A 20935-nucleotide genomic window follows, 5' to 3' on the forward strand; every position below is an offset into this window, starting at 1 on the left:
TTTGAATCTATGTGTACAGTAATACAAACTCAAAAATTGTTTGTTTTGCAGTAAAAAAAATAAGTAAATAAATAAAATGAAATATTCGACTTTCTGTAATAAAAATAAAAGTTCAAACACGAATTCACTTACGATATTTTGATTAAAATTATCCCAAATGTGCAATTATAATAATTATTTTCCGAATGGAGAATTGTTCTTTTTCTTTAGAACATACATGGACAATCGGTTACATATTTTTTTATGCCTGTTAGCATGGTCACGTGGTTGAATACCGGAAGCTGTCTATACCTACAACCTAATTAGGAAGTTACGCTGTCATATGCATCGGCCTTCTTTCTCGGTAGGCACGCTACTACTTATCAGACTGTGACCTTCATTCTAAGTGAAAGTTCCAACTAATCGACTCTAACCCACTTCTCCGTTCATTAACCCGGCTTGAAATTGCTACGTCAATCATTTCGCATTCCTCATGTGCCAAGGATGAATAAAGGATGACAGCATCACACCAAGGAACTCCTACGGCATCATATAATAAGGAAATCTACAAACGCGGAAACTGTACCTCCAACTTTGAAAGTACCGACTATCCAATCTTCATCATACTTATTTAGGACAGAGGTAATGTTATCGTTCATATCTCTTGATAGGACAAACTTGCAATTTCAATTTGAATTTGCAAATCTCTCTCACTACCATTAATAATTCACTTCATCGAATCTCCATAAAGAGAAATTTCACCCTCGTCAAGCATGAGCCTAAATGTTATTTGTTGTTTATACCTTGCTTGTTCGTAAAGAACTCATGTCACTAGTCCCTGCATCCAAGAAATTTCCGGATTATAATATGGACATCTGCAAACATTTTCCTGGCAAAGAGTTTTGTACCTAAAGGGACATTATCTCGTTCACCGAACTCTCAGTTTTGCTGGCTAATCCTATATATATATAATTTACACCTTTATGCCTCACTTTTGTATACATGTACCCTATCTCTCCAACTATTGCCCCCATTGGCTAAATTTTATTTTAGTTTTTTTTTATTGATTTATAATAATTATTATTAGTAGTAGTATATTCTTCCCCTATTATCACCCCACGCCATTCGTCCAAACCCTAATTATTTGGTTGCCCCTTTATAAACTTTTATCAACTTTACTCCCCTATCTTTATACCCTGCCTTATATTTCACACACACCCCTTACACCTAATAACAACCCTAGGAGTCTCACTACATATTACCACATGTTATCTTCTGAAAATTATTATTATACTCTTACAAATTCCCACCCATACTCACCTCATAACTTACCCTTTTAATTCACCTTCGGACGTTTCCTTACCCTACTAAATTAAAACCCTAGTACACTCCTTTAGACTACCTTCAAGTTCACCAGAAACCCTGCATAGAGCAGGACGACAACGAAGCTGAAACAAGTGAGGGAAGAAGTCCAGAAAAGGCTAAGAGAAATGGAAAACCCCTGGTGGCTGTAAAAGGCTGAAGATATGCAGAGGCAAGCCGAGGAAAACAATTCTGCAGGTTTCTTCAAATCACTGAAAGAAGTGTATGGCCCTAGAACCCAGATTACTAACACCCTCTTATCAGGAGATGGAAACACTATACTGACCCAACCAAAACAGATTATTCAAAGATGGCGAGTACTTCGGCACCCTATTGAATGTATAATCCATTACGGATGAGGAGATCTTAAGCCACATATGTCTTCCCCAAGCAGATGGACCTGAATGACACACCAACTCTTGAGGAAGTAAGGGAAGCAATTGATAAAACTAAAGCGAACAAATCTCCAGGGAGTATACAAGTTCGGCGGAGAACAACTTATAAGAAAACTTCACCAACTAATAGCAAAATGCTGGCAACAAGAATTCAAAGATGTCATGATTATCCCAATCTACAAAAACAAAGGTGACCACAAAGACTGCAGCAATTCCCGAGATATATCCTTGCTGACCATTGCTTGAAAAATAATGGCTAAAGTGATGCAAGCTCGGCTAGCAAGACTGGCGGAAAGGGTCCTAATTACAGTGCGGATTCAGGCGTGAAAGACCTGCAATAGATATGATCTTCAGCTTACGGTAGATTGAAGAAAAAGCCATTGAACAGTACCGGGAGCTCTACATAGTCTTTGTAGACTTCCATAAAGCATTTGATACGACTGGCCGAAAAATACTGTGGAAGGTCCTTAAAGTGATTCGATGTCCCAATAACTTCGTGGGAATTATCAAACAATTTCTCGAAGGAACAAAAGGGAGTAGTAGAGAACCTAGAAAGCAAACTCTTGGAAGTAAACCACGACACCAAACAAGAGTGTGTACTGGCTCCAACACTGTTCACCCTATTTCTGACAACCGTCCTAATGCTGCTTCATCAAAGCACCGAAGAAGGTGTATTTATCCACACACGTTCTGACAGGAAACAGTTCAACCTTGCAAGACTGAAGACAAGCTGATAACAGAACTGCTGTTCGCAGACGACACTGCTCTGATGGCTCAAAATCAAGCTCACATGCAAAGGATAGTTGATACCTTCTCTCCAACAGCCAGGAAGATAGACCTACAAATCAACATAGAGAAAACTGAAGTGATGTATCAGTCCTCACCAGATAAAAACGACCCGCAATAACCTAAAATAACAATCAACGGCAAGGTGATAAAAGTTGTTGAAAGCTTCAAATATCTTGGAAGCACTCTAAGCACTGATAACCGTGGTGACAAAGAAATAAGCTGCCGAATCCGAAGTGCATGTGCCTCCTTTGGCAAGCTAGAAAAGAGGCTCTGGATAAGGGCCAGTATCCGGCTAGACACAAAGTGAAGAGTCTACAAAACTATCGTCCTGCTAGCCCTGTTGTACTCAACAGGGACCTACAATCTGTATAGAGAACACATAAGGAGATTGGAAGTCGTCCAACAGAGAAATATGAGAAGGATCATGAAGATCAAATATATATATATATATATATATATATATATATATATACATATATATATATATATATATATATATATATATATATATATATATATATGTACGTATGTATATATCTAGCCATAGATATGCATATACTACATTTTTTAAAATTTTCTCAGTTTCAAATCTCAGCGACTATTTGTCAGAATTTAACAAATGAAGGATCATTGGAAAGATAATAATGTGTCGTGCGTTATGTGTCATTTGCCATTAAGGTCGCACAAGGGGGTCATCCATCACCCAGAGCTTATTTTTGGCACTTAAAAACACTGTTTGACTTTTTAGGTAGCTTGTAAAAATCTTATGATTGGTTTCTTATTTCTAAACGTTTTTTGAACAACATTTAGATTAATTCATGCAATAGCAAATGTAAACTTTACCCTTAATGTCGCACATTTAGGGAAACGTCCATTTTGTCCTAATCTTTGTCAATTTTTTCTAAAATTTATATATTCCATTTTACAATCATAAAATTTTTCAAGCATAGTCATTTGTTTTCCTAGTTTTGTATATGAATTTCAAAATATCTTATATTTTCCTCCCAAACATCTTGCCTTGATGTAGGGGAGACTGAAACTTGCTAATATGATTTCCAATGATCTGAAATAACAGAAAGGGGAGGCTTGATTCCAAACTTTCATTATATTATTTGAAATCTCTCTATATTATTCTTTTTCATATTTATATAAGATAATGATAAATATTTCTCATTTGTTATATCTCTCCTCCTTAGAACTAAGGTACGGTTATGAATATCTCCAGTATGAAATGGTCCTTATACACTGTCGAATTTACTTTATGTATGAAAAAGAGGGATATAGCATATGAAAAGTATTTATATTTTGTATGTATGTGATATAAATAAAAACAAGAATAATATAAAGAAATTTAAAATAATATAATGGAAATGGAAATATTATTTCATCACTCTCGACCTTTACGTATGACATGTTCGTTTTATATAGATGTTAATTTCAACTTATCTTCCCGCCGCGGTTCACGTTGGCTGAGCGGTTTGTTCCTTGCTAATAGAGTCCGAGATGGCTTCGTGGCCGGGTTCAAATCTTCCGACTCACGGTAATCATGACTCTCTGCACCGATGATTCCCGAAAATTTATTGTCAACAAACACATTGTCAAAAATAATCAAATTTTATTCATTTTATTTATCATTTTCAATCCACACACACACGATCTTTCAACTTGCAAATCTATTCATTTCACTAACCTTATCATGAGCACCATTTAGGTTGGATAAGTACTGACTCATCAGTAACAAATAAATTACACATTAAAGTCTTCTACTAATTTCATACCTGATTATTATTTAAATTTAAACTTTTTTATGTGTGTAAGTTATTGACTTGCACATGAAATATATTTATTTCACAGAGTTTCACAAGATCAGTACATAACTATTGAAAAGAATAAACTACCAACTAAAGCAAATGGACACTGAATTCTAATTTTATTTTCTATTTTTGCCAAAATATGAAAAAAGATCTGGCAAAAAGTAAAAACTATAATGTACAAAATATCTGAAAAAGAAACAGAAAAACTTGTAAAATGTTTATTAATAAATTTTAAAATTACCAGAACAAAATGGAACACATTTCATGACACTGCAAAAAACACATCAAGATTGTGTAGCAATAACTGAACATACTGATAAAGCATTTAAGGTTTTTGCTAAATTCGTTCATAACCGAATGATTGAAAATGATTGATACGTAAGGCAAAAGTGAATTAAATATTTTCTCAATTGTGTTAATAAGTCCCAAAATGAGGTCACATGATAACTTTCACAATGCGAATGACATTTCAGTCTTCTCTTGTTGCATTAAAAAAGTACTCCATGAGGAAACACAGGCCACAACACGAAGTGAAACATACTAATCGCAAAATTAATCGCAACAATAAAAAAGTCATGCACACTCAAATAAACACTATTAGATAAGGTACACTTTCTGTGTTATGACCAGCAGTCCCAATAAATTTGTAAGAGGCTGAAAAGACATTTTATATAACTATCTTGCATGGATAGTTAGTGTATCTGAAGCGTTAGGTACAGAAAAGTAGATATATTTGCATCTGCTCATATTGTTGTCTATTCGACAAGACATATTTTCAACTTTGATGGATTTTAACAGCAAAACATTTGCTATGGTGGTACACAATCTGTCTAGATGAAAAATAAAAATAATAGACATTCGTCGCAAAATCATGAAACGGATTTTAATATGTGCTAAATTCAGATCCTGGATGCAAAAATAAAATTTCCTCAGTCTAAATGCATTTTTCCTTCACTGACTGAGTATAGTAAAGATTATAAGAACAGATACTACACTTTGCTTCCAGCCAGAGGAAAATCCTTAAGAGTCGTGTTTAAGTATTAAAATAATCTCCCAAATGGTTGATAGGTCGTAAAAACAACAAAATTCTTGACAATTCGTTTCCTTAGTTTCTTGGCAGACAACTGAAAGCAAAACTTGTCACAACTTTTACACAAAAGATTATAAATTCTTGCACGAACTTCAATTTTCGACATAAACTTTATTGTCAAACTCTTGTAAAAGCAAATCTCATTGAAGACCATAAAAATTTCGGGGTTGAACGGCCAGTGCTGTTGTTAAGTGTATATTGAATTGGACGGTGGGAGGAGGTCTTGGCCCGTAATGTGGCTCTCAGTGTGACATCATTAACGTCGACGTGCATATACATTCCACATGAAAGCCGTTCTAGGGACTCTCTTTTCAATAAGGATTTTAATCCTCATACGCCACAATCGTGTTGCCACTTTAAACGAGACCGTTGTTCGTTGCATCGACGACATTTGAAAACAACCGTCCCATGCCCCACCCTGTGCTTAACTTAATCGGAGCGACCCAGCTCTTTTATTCTTCTGCTGGCGTCCCCAATACGGATTCTGTTGCTGTCCTATAATGTTTGGGGTGTGCGCCTGCTCGCATCTTAATTTTATCATTACGGACAGCCGGCCTTGTGATTCTATGTGTCTATTGTCTCATTTCAGGCTTTGTAAAGAGGACCGGTGTCACCTGCAAATGAGAGCACCTCATCGCTCAACAAAAGCGTGTCACGATAGCCACGAAAACGCCGAAGTGTGTGTGGGGAGAAAGTAATGGGATGAGCAGAGGTTAAGAGTGTTGGTTATCAGGGGTGGGTTGAGGTGGGATTGGCGGACTGACAGAAGCCCAAACTCATCAATATTTACCGCCTTTGTGAAAGACGATTGCTTCGTTCGATCGCCTTTTAAATCCGGACCGACCACCGTCGCCGCCGCTTCGACAGGGTGCGGATGTCAAGGGGTGGGGTGCGGTAGGGAAAAGTTCGGAGCCATTCCCTGCCGTTCGGAAGAAGCCAGCAGGTGTTGATAAAGATGCAAATCTTTTTACCTATGTTGAAAAGGGATGCTGATTACGTGCGAAAGAGCAAATTTGGACACCGAATAGACCATTTAGATGGCCACCGATTTGCCATCTTTGATAGGTCGCTCACGCAGTCTCAGGTGCGTCACTCTATATACTCCTTCCGCCAAACACTGACCTTCATTTTCTTATAGTATATTTGATATTTATATTATTTTTACCTACTTGCTTATTTATGTTCACCTTTGATGTATTGCCGTTCGTTCTTCCTTTCTTTTCTTTCTTTCGATTCTATTTAACTTGTTTCCTTTTTCTCTTCCTTCAGGTTTTACTAATTCAACTTCAAACTTTCTATTCGATTTATCGCTTGATATTTTCTATTATTTTCTTTTCTTCATTCGATTTATTTTTTATCTTTTTTTCACTTTTTTAATTGGTTTTACATTTTGCTTGTCTATTTACATTTTACTATAAATTCTCGTCATTTTTCATTATTTTCATCATTTTTCCAATTCTTTCTTATACATTCCACATTTGTTTTTATTAAATTCTCTTTGTTGTCTTCTTCACATTTTCTAAAACACTTTTTCGTTTTCCTATCGAAATAAAAAGAAAATTTGGCTTTTCTTTTTATTTTCCTTTGAACTGAATTTCGTTTTTATTCTTTATTTTTATTTATTTATTAATTTATTATTTATTAATTTATTATTTATTATTTATCAATTTATTATTCATTAATTTACTATTTATTATTTATTAATTTATCATTAATAATTTATTTATTAATTCATTAATTATTATTAATAATTTATTATATATTAATTCAACTTTTAAATTAAAGTTTTTTCCTCTATTATTTTTCTCTTCTACTTTCAGTCTTATTCTCTTAGTTTTTATTCCTTTAGCATTCTTATTTTTTTACTTTCTACGTCTTTCCGTTCATTTCTTTCGTATTTAAACAAATATTTTCTTCTTTCGTTTTTTAAATCCCTCTCTTACTTTTACGTGTGAACGGTACAGATAATCTCGCAGACATAAGAGCTAGGGCCGGCATAGATGAAAGTGATCGGTTGCTCATCAACACATTTCTTGAACAGTCCCTCGTTAGAATTAGATAAATGTCTTAATGTATTCGAAAGAGAGAGGGGTGACATAGAAAGAAGAAGAAAGTTGAGGAAGAAGGATGAGGACGAGGAGGAGGAGGAGCGGGACGGGGAGCCGATGAAGGAACCCCCATAATTACGTGATCAGATTAGCATAACAATCATCATTGTTCGGGTTTTGTCCATTTTTCAACAAGCTATTCCCATTCTTCTCGACAGGATGGCCCAACGGAAACAAAAATTCAGCAAAATAATCGTAGAAGCTTTTCTGACAAATTTAAATTCAACAAAAGTTCTCAGCGTTTTTCAAATTAAATTTATTTTACATTTTTAATATTATATCATAGAACATGTTAGAAATAGAACATGTTAGAAATGCCCCAATCGACGTACAAATATATATATATATATATATATTTATACATATATATATTTATATCTATTTATATATATATATATTTATATATACACACATACATACATATTTATATATATACACATACATACATATATTTAGAGGTATATTTATATATATATATTTATTTTATATATATGCTTATTATGTTTTATATTTATATGTTTATATATATTTATATATATATTTATATATTTATATTAAGTAAAATGATTGATAATTTATAATTAAAATTACAAATTAAAAATCGATTTCACAAGGAAGAACAAACAAAATCAACAAATTGTACGATCGTTTCGGAAACGATGTTTTTATTGAGACAGGCAATAAAGTCTTAGACAATAATTTTATCATTTGATTTTATCAAACAAAGTCTCCTTATCAGCAAAAATAGTGGGTGGGGGTGAAAATCACCAATAATAAAACTAGCATGTTTTTAAGTTAGGCAGATATATCTGGAAAATAGTTAAAATATAAATAAAAACAGATACTTATTTTGATGTTGATAAACAAATTAAGATCAAATAAAATAAAATAAAATCGTGTGGAAAAGTAAGGTTGAGAGGGGATATCTTTAATATTTATAATAAAAATATATATACCTTTTATTCGTCCACCTTTAAAGCCCGTAAGTATCATCGTCAATGCATTCATTGGGATGTAAATGTAGTTTATTAATGGTTGAAAATGTTGATATATACAAACTTCAAAGGAAACACTAATAAAATAATATTAAGTGTTTACAATGGTTGGAAACGCTATATTTGAATTTATTTTAAATAATTCATTTATAAAGGGAGATAACTGCATTTTTGAAAAACTTTTATTGTTCAAAGGGAGATAACCACTAATACTGATAAATTAATTATTTTTATATAATATTTTAAAGATAGTAATATTAATAAAACCAATAATGAATCTTTTTGGTAGTAACAAGAACCCAAGTTTGCCCAAGTTTGTACCGGAAAAATATTCAGTAAATATAACGTTTTTTAGTAAATCGTTATTTTTTTCATTTTTTTTTTCATTTCCTTACACCAAATATGGATATAAATATCACTTAAACATCTGCTGGGTCATAAGCTTCATTTCGGTGCCAAATTTGCCTAAGTGGATAGGCTAAGATAAACCGCGTCACACACACAAACAGTAAATCGAACTTACTAAGGGAGATAATAACTTCCGGTGAATATCGGAAAATATCCAGTAAATAAAACGTTGTTTAGTAAATCGTTATTTTTTTTTCATTTTTTTTTCATTTTTTGCATTTCCATACAACAACCATGAATATAAATACCATTAAATCATCCGCTGGGTCATAAGCTTCATTTCGGTTCCCAGCTTGCCTGAGTGGGTTGCCTGTAGGCTGAGATAAACCGCGTTACACACAGACAGACAGTAGGAAAATTTATAATAAGATAAAATAATAATATTATTTATAATAGTAACTATAATATTCATAGAACTAATATTAATAAAAATAATAACATATAAATTCAAAGTGAACTAGATAATTAAATAAAATAGAAAATAATGGTAAATATCAAATACGATAATAATAATAATAATAATAATAATAATAATAATAATAATAATAATAAAACCATAATAATAATAGTTGTTATAAATTATAAATTTTAAAATAGATTAGTAATAAGAAAATTTTATGATTTATGGTGGCTTAAATTTGTCGAGCCTAAACCAACGTTTATGAATGCATCCCATATTAATTTCGTATTTTGTTTAAGAGAGTGGATTTAGTGTTATTATAGTTTAAAATATTAAGAGCTTCATATCTACAAAGTGCGCAGAATGTGTCCCCCGGCATATATGCTTTATAAGATCCTATTATTCCTTATGTTAAATTGAAGGGAATACTTCTATCATTAAGTCGCCAAACATGTTTAGATAAAGAATTCTGGGGTTTCAAGGAAAGATTTTTGAAGGAGTGCTGATGTGTGGAGATCCTGTGTTTAATAAGTCCAGATGTGGACCCGAAGTAAAGTGCATTTTGTTTAATATATTTGTTGTCAGTTAGATTAAGAGTGGTATTGGTTGTATTTGGTTGTATTTGATTGTTAGATTGGTTAACGGGGGTGCTGTCATTGATTAACTGTGTGGTAGAGTTGTATGGTTGCTATTGAGATAATTTATATTTGGGGTTTGTGACACTGTGCAATTTTTACTTTGTAGGTACCTTGTAAAGGACATTTATTTTTCTTCTACAGTTACAGCTTGCTATAGTTTCCATATTTGCATTTTGTTTCTTACTAATTTTTTTATTCTTGGAACTAATTATTTTTTGATGTAAGTTTGGCATAGTTGTGTAAGACACTTTGATAGTGTTTTTATTAAAGATTTTATTGTGTCTATGAGGGGCTTTAAAGATTTTTTCTAATATTTTAAAGAATTCCCTGGCTAAGTTTGTCTCTTATATATATATATATATATATATATATATATATATATATATATATATATATATATATAATTGAAAATAAATACGTATATAACTAGATACATTTAGAAAGCTAATGAAGAGTCTGTTTGTTTTCTTCCTTTGTCTTGATGGCGTGTAAAATTCTGCGTCCAAGAGTTAGTCAATGGGTCTTGATAACGGCTCGATTAAAAAAACAAAAAACAAAAACAGTCATTATAAAAAAGTAATATATATATATATATATATATATATATATATATATATATATATATATATATATAAGTTACATGATAAGGGCTGTCCCCTTTTCATGTAAGTATAACAATAGAGAGATTTAGTTAAATGTAAAAATGAAATAGAATAGATGAAATTCGAACTTCGTAATTTAGGTTTAGAAATAGATTACGAGAGAGAATTAGCAAATGGAATGTAAAAAACAAACCATTGTTTAGCTTAGAGATAAAATAGTTTTAAGAAAAGAATGTGCATTGTCAATTCTGTTATGAAATTCAATTGAAGAATGCAACTATAAGATAATTTAATAAACATGTTTTTAACATATTGGAAATATAGGTTACTGGGAATATAGGTTAAAATTCCTTTTGTAAACAAAGGAAAAGGTTTTGGACACGCATTTCCAGAACACGTGAAAGAAGACACATGTTTTAGCATGTGTATGACGTCATGGAAAATGGGTAGTTCTCGATATAGTTAGAAACTTTAGAGTTAAGCAGGGAGAGTCAGAGAGAGTCAGAGAGAGTCAGAGAGAGTCTGAGAGAGAGAGAGAGAGTCCGAGGACGACAGACGACAGTCTGGAGTTCAGACATGGACAGTCGAACGTCTGGAAGCGAGACGGTCACCTTTGAAACATAGAATGTAAAACTTTGAATTCTTGACTAAGAAAACCACGAACGGTCGGAGAAGAAATAAACCCATCATGTGTTTTTATAAACGCCGTTTTTGTGTTGTAATTCTACCAAAAGGTAAAGTGATTATATGTCTTATATATCATGTGTTTTAAAATGTCTTTACATACACAATGTCTCGACATCTCATATCTACAATGTGAACACTAAGACTGTCTCAACACCACCTCCTCACTAACACTTCTAAGTATGAACATTTTATATATATGAATCTCTTCATAACACGAACACAGAGCGCAACATCTCTTTTAATAAGACTCTCTAAGACTCTAAGACTCACTTTTAATAAGTCCTAACAACGAACAATAACAAACAACAATAACACCAACAACAAGAATAACAAAAATAATAATAATAATAATAATAATAATAATAATAATAATGAAACCCCTATATATAACACACACACACACACACACACACATATATATATATATATATATATATATATTTTACACAGTCATCACCACTTATCAAGGCCCGGAAGCCACTCAGGGATAAGGGTTATTGCAAGTACATTACGTTAGTGAGGAGATTTGCTGAAGTGTTTACTTAAGGGGGCGGTTCATTAGGAATTTGTTAACATTGGACTTGAAGACATCCAAGTTGTAGTCCGGAGGGAAGCAGGCAGACGGAACAGAGTTCCACAGGCGTGCAGTTCTAAGAAAGAAGCTTTGCTCATGGAATCCGCGTTTTGATTTAGGCACAGATATAAAGTGGGGAAAATTTTTCACAGTGGATTCAGCTAGACGGGTGTTTTTCGTGAAAGATTGGCGAGGGGGGACCAGAGATTGGAGTTCAGACGAGCATCTGCCATGGAAATAACGATAAAACAAGGACAGGCTGGCAACGTCTCTTCTGTGGGAGAGAGGTTGCAGGGTAGAGAAAAGGGCATCCCCCAGTAAGCCACGAAGTCTATTTTGTACTCTGTCAAGGCAGGATAGGTTGTTTTTAGCAGCTCCTGCCCAGATATGGCAACAGTATTCCATCCTTGGACGTACTTGGCTTTTATATAGATGGAGAATTACATCAGTAGTGAGATATCTTCTGGAGCGGTAGAAGGATCCCACCATCTTTCCAGCGACCTTGGCAACAGACTTGATGTACGTGTTCCATTTCAGATCAGGAGTAAAGGTCAAACCCAGAAGCTTGTCAAAACACGGGGCCTCACCCAGACGAGACCCATCCATCACAATTGATGCCAGCTGGGGATCAGAGCGTTGATGATGTAAGGATAGGAGTTTGGTTTTGGATGCATTAACGGTAACCAGCCACATCTTCCCCCACTGAACCACGCGCTCGAGATCAGAGGAGAGAGAATCAGAGAGAACTTTTTCATTTACGGCCTTTGATGTGTTGCCGTAGATGGTCGTGTCATCAGCATAGATGTCAACAAATGATTTAAGTATGTGTTTAGGGAGGTCATTGATGTAGATCAGGAAGAGAGTTGGACCCAGGATTGACCCCTGAGGGACTCCAGCATTTATATTGCAGGCCTTCGATTTTTGTCCATCTACCACTACTCTTATGAGCCTATCGGAGAGAAATGATTTAATGATTGAGAAAACATTTCCAGTTATACCGTAGCTGGAAATCTTGTGAAGTAGACCCTTATGCCATACCTTGTCGAAGGCCTTTGATATGTCAAGAGCAATTGCCCTAAAAAGAAAGCCTTTGTCAAGAGATTCACTAATCCTGTGAGATATAACCGTCAGCACATCTGCGGTAGATCTTGCAGAGCGGAAACCATATTGTGTGTCACTAAGAAGGTTATATATAACATTTTTTGTTTATGAGACATTTCATTATTTTTTATTCAAATACCTATTAAATATTTTTGCGTGCATGAAAGTTGTCCATGGACATGCGTCGGGTTTCTGGGTATCACCTGTGGTCAGCATGCTAAAATTTTCTAACAAGAGTCCATAAGTAGCCTGATGCTTTATCACTAGACCACGATAACTTATTAAATTTTATGCACTATATTTATTGTTGATATATTTATTTTTTTATTAGCGATTCTGGGATAATTTTATTCCGTTCTATATAGTAAAAATATTTAATAGATATTTGAATAAAAATATTCAAATGTTTAATAAAATAATTAATAATACTGAGAAAAATACGTCCAAGTTATATTAAAAAAAAACTGCAGGTAACTCCCCGAAAACGCTCGCTAAGCATTTTGAGGGAGTTACCACAGAATCGCTAATAAAAAAAATCAACAATTATATATATATATATATATTTATATATATATGTATATATATATATATGTATATAAACATTCCTAATGTTTTACTATTTATTTATTACATCCTAGATGTTCATATATTTTTCATATTAATTTACTTGTACCATTTTTATCGTCAACATATTTTATATCTCAATTCAATACACAAAAACACACAGGCACACACAGACATAGGATACAAATAAAACTTCTATATATCCAAAACATTAATATAAAATATTTAAATTAAGTTCAGAAATAAATCTCCTAAAACTTGTTTTAAATTGTAAATGTTACCTAAATTTTGCAATTAAAAGGAGATAAATTCTTTGTAGATATGAGAGTAGAAAACAAACTTTATATTAAAAATAGTAAATATTTGTAAGATTTTCATCATTTAATATTATTTCATTATATAACTATTTGTAACTATATCATTTAATATTAATTCATTATATAACTATTTGTAACTATATCATTTCATATTATTTCATTATATAATATCTATTTTGCAGTTTGCAGTAACATAGTTTTAATTCTTATGAAAATAGATTTCTGTAAGACTTTTGAAAATATAAATTGTCCCTTTTACCGTACACACACATATATTATTATTATTATTATTATTATTATTATTATTATTATTATTATTATTATTATTATAACGCAACGATCTTCTATTGGACTGATCGTCTAGGACGTATACTCGATTGATATGAACGACTCTGAAGACCATTTTTTATCACCCCTCTGTCACGAGTGTGTGTGTGTATCGCCTAAACGTAACTTTTAATTAATTTTGTTTCGATTTACTCATAATAGAATATTTATAAAAATTAAAAATAACAAAAAATTTAAACGGAATAAAAGAAAAACATGCCTAGCTTCTCATCACATCAAAACTGAACACGCGATTTTATTCGTTATGTCATGTAAAAAGCCACTTACAAAAATACGGTATATTATTTATAAAATGAGTATTTTCTAAAATAAATTTTATGTTTATTGTTATTACGTTGACAAGAAAGTTCCTGCAGAAATTTTAATTTCGATTTTTAATCTTGTTGTTTCAAACTACATATCATTTAAAAGAACATTTTTCGCTTTATCTAATCGTTTTAATTACAATCGTTTTAAGACAATTATGTCTTCTTTTCAGAACATTCAATACAAGATGGAAAAAACAAATTCGCACAATTTTCTTATTTCAATTTTAGTTAGCATGGAAAGCTGATGAAACAGCTCGCAATATCAAGGAAGCATTTGGCACAATCGGGGCTTAAGAAATGTTGTGGCGGCGACGAGAGTCTTAAAGATGATGAACCTAGTGGTTGGCCATCGGATGTTGAAAAAAACGTCATGCTGACTGTTTGATGACCTGTGAGCGGTCTCATCCATTACAACTTTTAAATTTTTTTAATGCAGGCGAAACCACTACGGGGAAGAAGCGCTGTCAACAAATGAATGAAATACATGAGAAACTAAGACAAACATCACCCAGCATTTTGTCAATAGAAAAGGCCCAATTCTCCTACATGATAATTCCGACGACACGTTGCTAAACCATTCCTGCAGGTGTTAATCGAATTGGGCTACCGAAACTCATGCTCATCGCCATACTCTCTAGACCTCTCACTTACCAACTACGACTTTTTCAAGCATCTCGACAATTTTCTGCGTCAGAAATGCTTCAAAAACTTAAACGATATCAAAAACGCATTCAGCGACTTCTTCGCTGTCAGAGTGCAAGATTTTTACGTTATTGGCATAAATACTGTCAAAATGATGGTGCTTATTTTGGTGAATAAAGTTATTTTTCGAAACTGTGATATGTTCATCTGAATTTAAACGTTAAAAACCACAAGAACTTTTTGTCAACCTGGTAGTGTAATTTCGTTTTTCATTTTTCAATTTTTTGTTTTTAGATGATTTTGGATTTGTTTTTAATTTTTACTACAAATCAGTTTAGATAGACGAATTGTTTTAATTTACAGATCTCCAAAAATTTTGTTTATAATTAAAGTAATTTAAATGCTATTTTACACTGACAAGTTCAGATAACAAAGAAAACGGTATTTGAAAGTTAATCTTCATTAACTGAGGGAATACAATTTGAAACATACGCCTGTCAGAAAACTAAAGTCTTATAAAAGCTTAAGTTTGTCGAAATGTAAATTAAACAGTTCAAACATAATTTGAACTTAAACCTGATGTTCATAATAAACTTCCATTTTCAACATAAGCTTGGCAGCACAATCCATTGCTATATCGCACTTGAGCTTGACAGACTGACAAAAAATTAAAGGCAAACGTGACGGAACAACGGAAGTACTTAATTACTTTAGAAACATTAGATTCAATTCTACTGCATTTCTAGGTACATGTCAGAGGCTATTGTTCTTCATAATAATATTTACTGTGCTCATTATTTTATAGTGATTCTTGTTAAAATTATCAAGCATGATATAACGACTGATCAATATTATCAAACGTGATATCACGAATGATCAACATTATCTAACGTGATATAACGATTGATCAATATTATCAAACGTGATAAAACGAATGATCAACATTATTAAACGTGATAAAACGAAAGATCAACATTATCAACCGTGATAAAACGAATGTTCTACGTTATCAAACGTGATAAAACGAATGATCAACATCATCAAACGTGATATAACGAATGGTCAACATTATCAAACGTGATATAACCAATGATCAACATTATCAAACGTGATATAACGAATGATCAACATTATCGAACGTGATATAACGAATGATCAGCAACAAAGATGGGAAGAGAAATTGTCGAAATAATTTAGTGAATGCCAATTACATTTTTTGCCAACAAGAAAATGTGCCTGATCTTCTGAGGCTGTCAAATATATTGAGCATGAAATTAGTTTTTAATATGGTAGGTAGACTTCGATTGAAGTAGCTGAGCAGTCTTTCTTCAGTCCGAGTAATAAATCTGGCATATTGCAGTATGGACGAATATCAGAGACGCAGCGGAGTTCCTAGCATTATATTTGTTTGCCTTTCAATGTTTCTCCAAGAATGTCTCTCTAGCCGTTATTTATTACTAAACCAGCCAATCAGATTGTAGGAGGAAGAATCCGGATGTACTTATATTGTAACCCCACGTGTCTCCATCTGACGATGGAGACACGTGGGGTTACAATATAATCGTGTACCGTGGATTTTTCGTTCATGGCCGGATCGTCATTTTCTCGCTGGCGACTGTCGGTCAGGGAACACGCGTGGTTTCACAAAAGTACAAATATGAACAAAGAAAGGAAAAACACAAACGCCAATGTTCACATATAAAGTGTGTGTGTGTGTGTGTGTGTGTGTGTGTGTGTGTCTTCTCCCCGTTCTATTGATGTTACATTCGTCTATATCTGTTTCACAGTAAACTCTAAAATTGTCCACGACTCTACTCCACAGTCAACTCTATAATTGTTCAACTGTAGTCGTTATCAACTCACAACCGTTGTCCAGCGCATCTTGATCTCAACTCTGTCCAATTTCCATCCGCAATCTAGTGCATCTGACTGTCTTCTCTCTTGGTCTCTCCGGTCGCCCGCCCCACCCTGACTACCGGAAGCTGCCCTTCCCTGTTTTATCAGTAGGTTTCTATTGTTATTGTTTGCTAGTTCCTATCTATTGTTATTGTTTGCTAGTTCCTATCTATTGTTGAGTGTACGATATTTCCGATTTATTTGTTTACTTAGTTACTCAAATCCACCCCAGATCCACTTTATAGTATCACAATATTTATTACATTACTTCATACAGAGCTAAATTCTCCCGTAAAATATAGCTTACAATAACTACTGAGGGTCTATTTACTTTTTTCTAAATCTTTTCTTTGCTGTGGTGACCAACTACTATTTTTGGCATTGAGTTCGGGAATGCATGTGAGAATTCTGACTTATTTGGGCAAGATTTTACAGCCAGTCATATAGTATTTTCATTGGTATTTCTTCGGTACTTTCCGTAACCTCTATTGTATATCTGAGTCTCAACTGATTCCAATGTTTTTTTAATATGGAAATTTGTTTCATTTGATATCATATATGACATGCCCAATTCTTTTGGTGACCATTTTTGCTTCCTAAAACATTCTTCTAGCCCTACAGTTTTGAAGAAAACTTTGTCCCCTGACCCATAGACGTTATTCTCACGTTTTCTTTATTTAAAGGTGTCCTTCTCGGAATAGGCAACATCCTATCAAATACAGAGCGTATTTACCTCGCGAACATTAACTCAACTAGCAATAATCGTGGCGTCGTATTTGAGTCTGTCGTAATTCTGTAAACTGCCGTCAAATTATGTGCACTTCATTCATTTGTGTTCACGCCTTGATTCTTCTTCAAAGCTTGTTTGAATTTTTCTGCCGTGAACGATATATAGATATTGGGTGGTAAACTGCGTTGCTCACGTACTCAATTGGCAATGACTTGTATCAATTAAATTATTTCCCCGTGAACTCAGTTCCATTGTCGCTGACTGATCTTGGGGGTGTCTAAAACGATTTCGTTAAGTGCATTTATTGTATTGTTGCCATTGGATATTTGTATACATTATGAAACTATTTACTATAGCAAGTAATATAATCTATTTATAGACTCTGCATAGTCAATATGCAATCGAATCGATAGGATATCCGACCTTTGCCATGACAGAATTTTTACCGGCAGATCCCTTGCTGATAATTAGCATCCTCTAAATTGTTTCACCAGCATTCCTAAGTTAATATGTGCAACTTCTCATTAATGATTTCATTCATGAAATCCCCGGATGACCCGTGTGAAATTCTTTGAGTAATCTCTTCAGAAGAATAGCCGGAATTACTACTCTATCAGCGTATAACAATACGCGGTCAAATATAGGAATTCTGAATTACTTTTTCATTTGACATATGAAATCATCATTCTCTGCTGTTTTTTTGCATCTTCTAACGTGACTAGAAGTGCTCTATTTGTACCGCATAACAAATCACTTTCCTCTTTTAGCGGCGCTATTATTATTTATTCGAGTAGTTTCGAATATTGGAGTATCAACCTTGATAACCCATCAGCGTGACCCACATTTTGGATGGCACATATTCTATGTTAACATTATAATTCAATAGAAGTACGCCTAAACGTTGTAGTCTTGAGCATTGCTATACTTTTTTTAAAATCAAAATCAGCGGTTTGTAGTCTGTTAGCAGAATAAACTCTCTTTCGTATACAAACTTTCTTTACGGCGTAAATTATTGCATTCAAGTCATTCTTAAGATCATTAAAGTCATTCTATGTCATTTACTTTTTATTTATTTAAGTCATTTCAGCCCATTTTCCGGTCATTTTCGTTTATCTTTAAGAATTTCACGTCAATCCTACATTCACGCATTCATCTATTACACGAGAGCACGCGACTAATGGCTATCGACCTTGTTAAATTTGGCTGTCATTTCGAGCAACGTTTTCGAGGGATATACTATTGGTTTTGTGGATCTATCCTCAAATTTATGCAGCAGTACGAATGAGGGTTTCTCCGTCGCTACAATGATTTTCTTCGGCTCGAAATGTGCCAATGGCAGGTCTGCTATTAAAGTATATTTTTTAAACATATTTTTCAAACATTGTTATGACCATATCCACTTTGTACCGTTTTTGATGAAATTATTTAACGCTGCTCTCAAATCACATATATTTGGGATATATATGCTATAGTAAATTATTAATCCTCAGAAAGCCTGTAGTTTAGCAACGTCATCAGGTGCGAGTATATTCTTAATAACCTCATGCCTTTCTGGATTTCTTTCTTTACAGTAAATAATCTGCTTTAAATAATTTATCTTCATTAAGAACTCGCATTTTTTCAGAACTCTAATACTAATCTAATATGGGCTTTGTGTAGCTGCTTATTTTCGCTATAAAGAAATCATCCAAATATGCGATTAGATATTCCATACCGGCCAACATTGTGTCCATTGTTTACCAAAAGAAAAAATGATTAATGATCATAAAAGTATTCTTTTATGTGTGTTTATTGTCAGGTACTTTGATTATTCTTCACTGACTTTAACGTAAAGGTAGGCTTCCGAATTATCGAAACTTGAAAACACTCTACCATTTTTCCACGATTTGTTCATTACAGATGTATAATTCCCTCAGTTGAATAACACATATACGGTTTGCCTATTTATTTTTTATGTTAACGTACATTCTTCTTGTACTGTCCTTTAATTCGTTATTAGACAAAACTACGTACATCTTCGATTGTGACTTTCTTTTTAAGTGTCGCTGTTTTGTCCTATATGCTAGCAATTAGAACATTTTATACTTAAAGAAACAATCTTTTTATAGGCTTACCATCACACAGATTGTGTATAACCTGTCTTTCTTTATTTGGATTCCACTTTTGTTGTACATTCTGCATTCATGATATTCTTGGTTCTTCAATCCGATTATTATATTTTTAATATTTATTAGATGTTGGCATTCCTTCGTTAGCTTTAGAAGCGTAATTTTTTAGCTTAAAGCTTGGATCCTATTCTGTCCTTCTTAGAATTTTTGTTCTAATTTCCTTATTCTTTGAAGCCATTAAGCCTAGGTAAAAAATTAAACATTTGAAGATGTCGATCGATAATTCCGTAAAATTAAGTACCTCACACTATGCATTCAGCATACGTGACAAAATCGTCGTCCTATTTTGTTCGATATTTAAATAAACTGTCTCTTAAACAAAATTGCTACTGTTTCACTAAACAACATGTCTTCCGGTATTTTTGGAAGAATTAAATTTGCGTATTTCGTATTCCTTTCCCAAATTTTGTAACAACAGCATGATTTGTCTTCGTCCGACCATTGTTCACGCCTTTTTGTAAATATGGTTTCAAACCTACAAAAATACGTTGGAAACGTCGATCCAATATCCGGTTCATATTTAAATTCAGTAGAAGAATTTGTGATTTCATCAAGTGAAAAAAAATATCAATTCTATTTATTTTGTTGTTTCAGAAAATACTTTTTCAAAAATTTTCTCTTGCTTGTTTTGAATAACTTTTCAAACCTCTTTTGTTTATGTCAGGATTAGTTTTTTTCCTGTTTGTTTCTATTGAAATTGTTTTTTTTTATTCCAATTGTTATAAAGTAATTAATTCTTCTGAACTCTGCTCCATTTTGTTAACATATCCATAAATGGTGGGATCCTTCTATCGATCCAATAGATATCTCACTGCTGATGCAATTGTCTATGTATATAAGAGCCAGGTACGTCCAAGGATGTAGTACTGTTGGCACATCTGGGCAGGAGCTGCTAGAAAGGACTAATTCTGGCACGGGGTATATATATATATATATATATATATATATATATATATATATATATATATATAATTGCTTAGTTTATGCAACAATTTTCTCGGTACATATCCTCGTCACAAT

The sequence above is a fragment of the Euprymna scolopes genome, chromosome 38, assembly GCF_053919585.1.
Source record: "Euprymna scolopes isolate OS-2025 chromosome 38, ASM5391958v1, whole genome shotgun sequence".
In the NCBI taxonomy this organism is placed as follows: domain Eukaryota; kingdom Metazoa; phylum Mollusca; class Cephalopoda; order Sepiida; family Sepiolidae; genus Euprymna; species Euprymna scolopes.